At 39.7% G+C, this 8,735-nt stretch overlaps 1 pseudogene; it reads right to left on the bottom strand.

The window, feature by feature from the left end:
• Nucleotides 1–3,193: 3,193 nt before the first annotated feature.
• On the bottom strand, nt 3,194–8,518 carry LOC140851086 (uncharacterized; annotated as a pseudogene).
• Between the last annotated feature and the right edge of the window lie 217 nt (nt 8,519–8,735).

Below are 8,735 nucleotides of genomic sequence, written 5' to 3'. Positions count from 1 at the left end.
CTCGAAAGAATAAGCCCCGCTAGCTCATCTATCAAAAGGACAATAAGGCACCACCAGCCTCTTTCTTCTTTTATAATAGGAAAGGATAGGAAAACAGTACCTGGTCCACGCTTTTCTTGTGCAACCGGACTTTATGCTGAAGCAGGCATTTAGTTCAATACCGTGACATTTCCTTCAATGCTAGGCAATAGTGGGATGGAGTAGTGACTCGGTTCCAACTTCCACGGCAATGACCTGTTGTTTTCTTCCGCATGGGACAATCACCTTTCACCAGCATGGAATGGAGTCCACCAACAAGAAGAAGAGATGATGGTTTATTACTAGAGGTGCCTGTTTTATATGTGAAAAAAATTGGCAATGGTGGGCCATTGAGATTTTCAAACTAAAGCCTCGTGATTTGAGAAAGATGCATTCGCTTTATCCATGGTTTTATCTTTTGTAAAGCATTGGGTATGTATAATTTGCAGTCATAAGCAAGATAAGGATGGATATGCGCTTATGCTTACAATGAAGACCTAACTACTTTGCTTTGCATGAAATCCAAAAAAGAAAAAGAAAAAGCAAAAAAAAAAAAAAAAAACAAGAAGAAGAAGAAGAAGAATAGGTATCTTCGATGCCAAGGAACCAGGAGCAACGTTAGTAAATATTACAAGGCCTCTTTAATTGGTTTGAAATATGAAACTTAGAGCCTAATTATTGTCCTCAGAATCAAAATTATAGACAAAAGTGGTGCTCACACATGTCAACTTCAGCCTAGGTTCCATGGCCTCGAAGTGGACTTGGAAAAATTTACCTTTGTTGTTGGAGCCAACCCTACGTACAATCGAAGTAAACTTTGATGGGCTGGCAGAGATACAGGTAGGACGTTGTGGGCACGAGCTTCCTTAGTGGCGAGTATATAGGTTATTGGTTAGAAGCCGGCCATGGTGCTCTCTCTTAAGAGGTGTCCATCCCACTTACCAAGTTACTGCGAAGTGGAGAACTTGTTTGCAGCCGAAGACATGCAGGCTATGGAGATTTAGGTGGTGGAAGACCATTCCACTAGCATTGCAGGTTAGATTAGAGAAGGTCTCTCTCTCTCTCTCAATTATTGCATTGATCAAGTCCAAATGGACCGGGCAAATCTCGAAGCATATGCATGGTGGATAATACATAATCGGGAATCGGTGAAATACAAGCTACAACATGGCATGTTATCCACCATCGGATTGGCATGGTCCATTGGACCTCTCTCTCTCTCTCTCTCTCCTCCACCATCCATAGTTGCGTGATCTCACATTTATCATGAGAGAAATCAATTAGCTAATTAGTTTTAGACTTTATCTATGTCTTGCATGTTTTCAAATAAAAGATAATAAAGTTTACTTAAAATGCATTATAAATAACTTTTGTAGTGATTGGTTGCCTGAATTTTATTCTAGTAGAGGCTTCATTATATTTTAAAAACTTATCCTTTGTCTGCATGATTGATTAAGGCAAATAAAATCTTGAAAAAAGTGCGGTGATACATGACTTAAAGCTTTAGAAGATTTTGAATGTGTTCTTGCTCAAACACCAAGCTGATATAGTGGCCTTGATTCTTTTTTTGAGATTGGAAGGGGTTTTAATCAATATCTTCCATTGTAAGTCTAATTGGTCTGTTTAGGACCGACTCCAGCTAAAATCGAACTCCTGTATTTTTGCTAAAATGGTAAAGGGATGATATCGGTCAAACAAATGTTTGTTGATTGGTAGATTGGATTTTTGAAAGATGGAAAATGAGTCACATGCCCACCTTCACTATATTATGCTTGAAATCTAAATGGATCCATGACATTTATATGTTGATGTATGTTTGCTGCCTATAATGCCAGCTTCAGCTAAAAAAGCCTGCTTAAGTGGAGTATCTTACAGGATGAGCGATGAGCAATTCTTTGTCACCGCACTACGTGCACGTAGTGATTGGATCACGTGCCGGAGAGGGAGGGGGTGTTCCGTGTGCGCCAATCACCGTATGTGATGCAACTCATTCTGCACCGTGCGCGATGCAATAAGAATTTCACCTTGCAGGACTGACATGTCTAGATATGGAGCCGAAAGCATGTTATAGTCAAATTTGGAGCCCACATGACCACTTGGACTTCATTTTTAATTTGGTGGGGAGCATAGCCATGTTATAGCCTATTACAGTTGGCTAAGCCTAGGCTAAAAACTCATATGGCTTAAGTACGCCACAACAGCCAACGTAGCCCCAGTTGCTAGATTTGCCAAAATTTGCACCCAAAAGTGCAACCAAAAAAAAAAAAAGATTAGGATTATAAGAAGTTGATTAGGATCATAAAAATTGACTCCTCCTCCCATATTTCAGTGATACCAATCATTATTCAAGTTAAAACTCCAAAACATCAAGTTTAGGCATCTTATTTATACCACTTTATTGACGCCATCAGATTGAAACGATCGCATCTTATGCAAAGCCAACCTTGCTTGTGCAAAGAAAATCAAAGTTTCTCAAATTTATGAAGAATGAATACCAAAGCAGCCTTTCCATCCCTCACAACAGCAAATGTAAAACAGCTAGTACAAGACAGCAGTTTAATGTCGAATTGGATATAATACCAGCAACATTCAACCTAGAGCAGACTTTCCAGATTGACTTCAAACAAGGTTTCAAGTTGCTCAGTAATGCCCAACATGAAATTAAATTTTAAATTTGACAGTCTCAAGTGCAATTAGTTACAGACTGGCTGCAAAGAATTTTACCAAGGGCAGAAGACTATGAACGGGCAATTGGAGAAGTAATCAAAAACCAACAGAGCAACCAGCGCATGTAATTTTCTCTCATCGTTGATGATGATAAAATGTGTGAAAAGTAACCCAAAGCATCAACTGGAGATAATAACCATAGCACAAAGGAATTATTTGCTTGTACGCTTGATTTATTTCATTAAACATCACCTATATACTTCATAAATGTTGGAGCACCAAGTGCATTGTCCCCATAAACTCCTTAACTAGCTCAATTAGCTTCAGAGGAACTAGCTACTTGGTATTTTTGGGCATTTGGCACCATCAGCAATATCTGGCATGACTCAAGGCGAGAGAAACAGAGCAAGCTGTGAAGGCTTCTACAACAGATAGACCATGACAACTGGTAGGCTCACATTTACTGATAAACAAGAAGGAAAGTTTAAGGTATATACAAACCACCGTAAGCATCTGAAGTTCCCTACATGTCAGGAAGTTCCATATTTACAGAGAATGTGAAGGACAATCCCTATGCAAGCAAAATTATACAGTGAACTTTAGCTATATCGGCACATATTGAGAGTTTATGCACCTCCATATGCCAAAACACATCAGCAGAAGGATTACTGCAAGAACAAGCCGGACAAATAAGCAACAACTGAACCAGTTCCTGATATTCCTGGGTGTGGGGAGGGTCTTTCAGGACATTTGCATCATCATAAGTGCCTTTCGTTCTCAACCTCAGCAAAGGTTTTGATTCCTGATACAACTCTGAGCTGTGTTGCATCATCTACATGATAAATAAGTGTAGCAAAAGAATAATTTAATGAGAATATGTTCAAGTAACACAATAGATTTTGCTCCTTATTACATGAATAGATAACTGTTCGAGCTTGTCCAGTAGAGCAGGCTTTGAGATCTCCCTAAATTCAGCAAGATTGTCATCCACATGCTCTCCTGCAGCGACTAGATTAAGGTATATTAAGTTCATGCAAATGTAAGTAAAGACTACAAAAAACCCATTTAGATATGGACTAAATAAAACACCATACCTCTGTTGTTGATTCTCTGTCTACCTGGTCATCTTTGCTGCTGCTTGATTCACCAGCAATAGCGGAAAATGATCCCACTTCAAGAGAAGCTTGCAAACGAATCCTTCCAAATACTCTGCCCCGCTTTGATGATAACTTGTTCAAACTTGGAGGATGTGCTTTCCGAGTCCTGATCTTGATTCCAGTTCCCTCAAAACCATCTTCATTACTTGGTGTATCCTTCTGGGTCAATGATTCCTCAGTGCTATCACACAAATCTTGCAAAGCCTTCTCATTGCCTCTTTGTCTTCATGATCATCTCCACTGCTGCTTGATTCACTACCAGCTAAGGCAAATGACACATTTTGAACTGGACCCTGTAAACGGAACCTACTTGTTATGGTGCTCTGTTGTGCAGAATGTTCTTTGAATCTGATGGATGCTGCAGTTGATGAGGCCTGAACTCATTCCAGTCACCTCAAGACCATCTCCATTATTTGCAATATTCTTCTGGTTATTAGATGCCTCCATGCTATCAAACAAATATTGCAAGGATTCTGAGGCAGGGTCCACTGAGCACACATCTGGTCCAGTGCTATCATATGGAAGTAAACTTGCATTTCATAAGGTGCACTCAGATGGTTCTGTTTCTGGATATCCATAAGAAGAATTCATCTGTAACAGTTCATTTAACAGAAAAGATGTTCTTCAGACCACTCAGAAGCTTCCAGACTAACATGTTCCTGTATAATTGAAATAACAGAAAGTCTCAGCTTTTGTTCCTTTTTTGGTTATACATTAATCAATTGATATAACAAGCACACATACCTGAGGTAGTCCTGCTTCAGTATCGATATCGCTGCTGGTCCCACTATCCCTGAATGATGCTGAATCCCAGATGCCATGTCTTGGCACACTCTCAGCAACTGAATTTTTCTGAGCATCGGATGCCGAGGAGAATATTCATCTGGATTACCTAGAACTGCATCTAAGAACTCATGAAAGAGTCCGATCGGCATCATCAACATCTTCCATAGGGATTCCTGGTCGTCTGTGCAAGGCAGCATTGGGGAACTGAAATTCGGAAAGCCATTAGAATCTATTTGCTGATGATGTGGACCATGGTACTGTGTTGAGACATCCTGCAGAGGAAAGGCTTACACTTATGGAGATTATCATGCCTTGGTTAGTGTAACGGTACAAGCAAGAATACATGCCAAAATCAAGAAAACAAGCTTGAAGGAATGAATTTATCAGAAGGCATTCCATTAAATGAAATAAACACAATAAAAAGTGGAAAAAAAATATCCAGAACCTAAGATGAACAAAGTTCTTACATGCATTCCAGCTTTGGCATCATGATTATCTGCAGCAACGTTGCAAGACCTCTCATCTGGTTCTACAGAGCAAGTTGCTGAACAATGAATGTTGTCAGTAAGCCATCTCTTAATAACTGTTGGCTGCTGTTCAACCGAATCAGGCAAGGATTGAGGCTCTTCTTGCAAACCTGATTCTGGAGACTTTTGATTTACTGGGGTTGAGATTTCCTCCATACTATCTTCTTCATGCAGGGTACCATCAGGAGAGGATTTGGTTGGGGTTGGAGAGAAGCCACTTTTCTCCATTTCATCAGCTTTGGAGTTTGAACCCTTTTTCTGGCTTTTTAAATAAGCGATAAAGGACATAACCACCCTGCAGAAAATAAAAATCACAGTGAAAATTTATGAAGAAAAACTGCAACAAGTAAGATATGATAAGTAGCCATAGCCAGTAGACAATATAAATGTAGGTGGACTATATACAAAAATGTCCCTATTGGCACACAGTGATACAAGTCACAATCATAACAGTAGGTACAATAGGGGAAAGATTTAAATATCTACACGCAATGCTAGACCTCCCACTCACTCAAGCATCTTCTCAAGAAATAATTTGCCAACAGTTTTTGCATCCAATATTTGGTAAATAAAGATGATCTTATATCCAATTTTTGAAAAATCATCATCCTTCTTACGTTTAATTTGTAATAGCCTTTGATGGTATACTGTTCTGCAATCTACAAAAATACTCTTCATCATCATTCATACTAGTAGTTTATTGGCAAGAACATCGCAGCAACAAGCAATAACATGCTTTCATATAACTTGGCGTGCAATGAAACTATTTACACAAATGATATAGTCTATTACATGGAGAATCTATATCAGCTTCAAAATAGATACATAGAGACCCAATGTTTTTGAACCTCTGTATTTGGTCACCTTTTTGACCCAAACTTTTGACCAACACAGAAACTGGCAGACTTTGGTATCTCTCTCCACCGATTTCAACATCTACCATCCTCCGACTGGAATTCACATTTTTCTTAAACATCCAAACTAACAATTGCCTATTTTTGATACTTAACCATACTACAAGAGTAGTTTCCACTTTTACCAGTCAAAAATAGAGAAAAAGAAGTTTATAAATAGCATGTTTCAGTAACCAATAAATTTAATAAAAAAGGGTTTAAAAAAGAAATTGCATAATTTTATCTCAGAGGAATGTTATGTTCCAAAGCAAAAATATATACCACATCACCTTAGAAGGTTTAAAAAAGAAGCAGAAGCTAGGTTGAGTTCAAACTGAAGATTCCACCCGATCTTATATTATAAATTTGTTAACATTACATAAAAATACAATAGCTTGAACTTATACAATGTTACCACTTGCAAGATGCACTAGTGAATCGTTATGATTTTTCGAACCGCTATTTTACCATCACCAAAATGTCAAAGGGCTATTCAAATCCTTCTCAGTATTCCATAAAACCCCAACCCTGTAATGTCATTATCAAAGAACCAAAACAAAATGAAATGTTCATTATGCATCATACATGGAATTATATGACAAGTTATCAGAGCATATATAGATTAAATTGGGGATGATAATCCAAAGCATCCAAGAGTGAAAGCAGAAACATGTAGAACCCTGCTACCAAATCCACTTCAACAAAGCTTCTCACCACCACGACCCAAACAATCCACTTTCATATCTTTGAAGAACCTTTGCCTGTGCAGGTAAAACAAACACATGAAAGCATTCTGGAAACATGTTTGAGAAAAGTCTCTTCACAAATGGATTAAATGAGCCTGTATTTCCACATAGGTTCTATTACAGGTAAACAAGGTGAACCTAGTAGTACTCATCTCATTATGCTGGCAGCTATATGCACTTATACACACATATCGCAGCCAATAATTTAGACACCAAAGCAAAAGTCACGACTATCTACATACCTCAATCTTCTGTAAAAGAAGTGCATGCATGCAAAGGCAAAAAACAAGAACTTACACGTACAGAGCATTTCCCATACTACAAGATGGGCAATTTAGTAAACAAGCACGTGTTCCATCGGGGTATCAGATGGTGTCCAATTTGATGGTGATACAGATTAACGCCACGACATGATCACAACGTATTTTCGTAACTGCCATGCTGCACGACTTTCCAGATAAAATTCCTTTAAAGTTAAAAACTTCACATGCCACACATCAAAACATACGGATATCAGGATAAAAACCATGTCAGAAGATGAGCATATCTACTGACACCAGAATCAGATCTAACTAGTCCGTGCCATAAATAATAGAATCACTTCACAAAAAATGATCCCATGACATCAGTATACTGGAAACAAGACTAGATTACACTAAAATCTATAAAAAATGAACATCTTTTTCACCGCCATAAGAATTAAAACCCCATCATATAGCAAAAGCAACCACAAGAACATCCAGATTAGAACACCAAAACTATATGTACACCTTAAAACAAATAGTCCTTTTTTTTTTCCTTTTAAAGAATGGATTGAGCTTCGAACCTGATCGCCGGACTCGAATTCCCGCTCGGTGGTGCGGTACTCGTGTATGATCCAGCGGTCCGGATGCCCTTCGGCGCTCTTCCTCGGTGGAAGACAAGGGTCTTCTTCATGCCGATGAGGTTTTGCCGGCCCGGCGCAGCCTTAGACCGGATGAGACGGTCCCTCCCCGTGGCCTTCCAGTACCCGGCCTCCGTCGCGCGGTTGGACCTATTCCCATTCGCGTACTTCCGATCCTTCGCGCAAAGAAAAACCACTCCGGATCGTCCGATCTGATAATAGATTTATCTGCCCAGCCACATCAAACCCACCCGAAGCGCATCAAGATCGAATTTTTACAAAAAATAATCGACCTTCTAACACGAGAAATGAAAGAAAAAGGGGGGAATTGATACCAGGAAGATCCCATGGCTCGCACTTCAAGATATCGATCTCGGGGATGATTTCCATGTCGTTCCTGATCCGGCCGGAGATCTTCCGCTTGAGGTAGACGTTGACGAGCTCCTCGTCGGTCGGGTGGAACCGGAACCCTATGGGGAGCGACCCCGGGGAGATCGTCATCATGGCTCCTGCCTTCCTTCGAGTACCTCCACTATGCTCCCAAATACCGCCGCCCCACTCGAAATCGAACGCCGAAAACAGCTAATAAAGCGAAATCTTCAGTCCCAAAGCTCAAATTCGAGAGGCAGGATCGCTGGAACTCGAGAAACCCTAGAAAACTTTTGGGGCTTCTGATCTCTTCCAGGCCTAGGGTTTTGAGTTCTCAGAGAGAAAAAGAGAGGGTGAGGAGCGGGCTTATTATATAAGCGAGCTTTGTTCCACGACCACCGAGAGAAGAGAGAGACAGCGGGAGAGCGGGGTGGCTGGGTTTTAGAACGATGCATTCTGCGCTAAGGAAAGCCAGCTGGATCACGGGTTTAATTAAAGAGATCTGCCAGTATATTCTGATCGACGGATTTATCCATGAGATTCATGGAATAAGGAAGCGGATGTAATGTACGATACGGTCGGCTTTTAGGTCCGTTTGCTTGGGTGTATCAAATTGGCGATTTCTCATAATTATTTATTTAAAAAAATAATTATAAAAAAAAATAAATTTTATTATATTTACTTGATAA

This window comes from Elaeis guineensis, chromosome 8 (genome assembly GCF_000442705.2).
Source record: "Elaeis guineensis isolate ETL-2024a chromosome 8, EG11, whole genome shotgun sequence".
NCBI lineage: Eukaryota > Viridiplantae > Streptophyta > Magnoliopsida > Arecales > Arecaceae > Elaeis > Elaeis guineensis.
The sequence above is the reverse complement of the archived record's forward strand: the minus strand, read 5'-3'. Positions and strand labels throughout refer to the sequence as shown.